At 44.2% G+C, this 2,275-nt stretch overlaps 1 protein-coding gene across 1 annotated transcript in view; it reads left to right on the forward strand.

Annotated features, from left to right (window-relative positions):
• Window positions 1-2,275, forward strand: part of TRAPPC2 (trafficking protein particle complex subunit 2) — a 13,413-nt gene that overhangs the window by 962 nt on the left and 10,176 nt on the right. The window lies entirely within an intron of this gene.

The raw sequence follows: 2,275 nt of genomic DNA on the forward strand, positions 1-2,275 counted from the left end.
AAGGGAGTCCATGAGCTATAACTTGTGTATACCTATAATTGGAGTTTGAGGAATTTCTACCAGATTCTTTGAGTCCTCCAGCCTCCACTCATAGTACTTCTAGTGATGGGGAGGTTGGCTGGAGCTAACAAGGCCGTCTGATACTTCTTTCATTGTTATACAGTTTTTTGTTAGAGTGATCCAAGTGGTTTTTCTTATAACTTCATAAGCCATAGGTCTCAGTTGGTATAAGACTAACCCAAAGACACCAAATACTTGACATTCTTGTAGTCACTGCCCCTCCCCAAATCTCTAGCAGGCATACATAATTGATCACAGTAGTTTTTCCTGGTCAGGGCACTTAGTCTCAGACTCATCCTCAGCACTGGCTCCTGGCAGTCACTACCAATTGATTAAAAGTCACTCAAGAAAGGAAATCCATTTGCCATCCCAGTCAGATCCCTTTTCTATTAGATGATGTATCATCTTGAAAAAGAAATCATTCTGTACCCTGTTCCCTCACCGCCCCCAACAAGGCCTCCCCACCCCCACACACCCCACCAAGTAAACATCCTCAGTTCCTTCAGTTTCTGAGCTTGTTTCCAGAATATTCCAGAAAAAGCCTAGATCTTGCCCTTCCCTGCAACACACACAGTTCAGAGTTATTGATCCTTTCAAAATGATGCCCTAAGATGTTATTAGTGAAGAGGCTATTGAAACTTTTCTCAGTGCAGCCTTAAGCTGTTTGCACCACTGTAGCAGACTGCCACTTCTTGCTGAGCTCACAAATGTTCAACTGTGGGGCCTTTAGAGGTGAACTCCATATGAACTAGATTTTCCTCATCCTCTTGTTATGCAGTTGTTTTTTTGTTTTTTTAAAGACCAGGTATAGGGCTTTCTTTTTCTTTCTCTTAGGATCTCTCTGGGGAATTCAACCTAATCTAGTAATGGGCATCTTTTTTGAGCCCTAATTTTTGTCCTCTAATGAATTAGTTGCCCTTCCCCTAGTACTGAGGCTAGTTAATCCTACCATGCCTTTGGTTTCCACATTCCAGCAGCATCTTACTTGACATTGTCCAATATGCAAGCTTCCATTCATCTGCAAGCTTCTGGCACCTATTCTTGTACCAGACTCTCTATTCAGTTTGGGGTCTAATTTTTTTTAATCATTCTATTGGGGGCTCTTATAGTTCTTATAATATTGCATACATCACTTGTATCAAGCATATTTGTACATATGTTGCCATCATTTCTAAACAATGACTTTATATTTGAGCCCTTGGTATCAGCTTTTTTCCCCCTACCTCCCCTACCCTCCCACCCTTGTGACCCCTTGGTAAATTATAAAGTATTAGTGTTTTCATAACTTATACCAACCGCTGTCTCCCTTCACCCACATTTCTGTGGTTCATCCCCCTGGGGATGGGGGAGGTGGGCGCTACATTTTGAAACAGTTGCAGCCTCCTGCTCTTTTCTATACTGCTCCACTCGCCACCACCTTTTCTACTGTGCCTGGAAGACCATGTCTCATGAGAAACAACCTCCCGTTTGGCCCCAGTCTCTTCATGCTCCCTCCTGGTGTATGTCCCTCCTTTTTAGTCCAACGTACAGGTTTTTCAGCTGCCACGTCAGTTTTTGTTTGCTACTGTCGCTGTACCAAGTGATTGCAAAATGAATGCTTGCAGTAGCCCGCATTCCCCATCCCAGTCCTCACTGATGGCTTTACAGGTCTGTGTCCAAGAAGGGCAGCACGGTCTCCCTGGGCTGAACAAGGTCAGCAGGGTTGTGTTCTTTTCTGGGAGTTCTAGAGGAGAACTCTTTGTACAACAAATATTTTATTGCATTTTTTGGTGAAAATGTACACAGCGGCTCACACTCCGGTGCTGCCTACGTTCTCCACCGCCTCACTCTTTTCAGTTCGTCTCACTGTGCCCGTCTCACTCACCTAGTGCTGCTCGAACTAAATTCCACCAGTGACTGGTGCCAGCAAACACACTCATTTTCTCACAATTCCATAGCTAGAAGTCTAATTTCAGGGCTTTCTGGAGGAAGTCAGTCTCCTCAATCCCTCTTTCTCTTGTTCCCTGGCAATCGCCCTGTATCTTGGTATCTATCTTTCCCATCCCTCTCCGTGCCCACTTGTTCAATCTCTTATAACACAAAAGAAGTCCAATCAAGATACAAAAACAAACAACTCACTGCCACCGAGTGGGTTCTGACTCATAGTGACCCTACAGGACAGGGTAGAACTGCCCCTGAGGGTTTGTTTCTGAGACTGTCACTCTTTATAAGAGTA

Source organism: Echinops telfairi, unplaced genomic scaffold (genome assembly GCF_000313985.2).
Source record: "Echinops telfairi isolate 266 unplaced genomic scaffold, ASM31398v2 ScPeMD7_53;HRSCAF=182, whole genome shotgun sequence".
In the NCBI taxonomy this organism is placed as follows: Eukaryota; Metazoa; Chordata; class Mammalia; order Afrosoricida; family Tenrecidae; genus Echinops; species Echinops telfairi.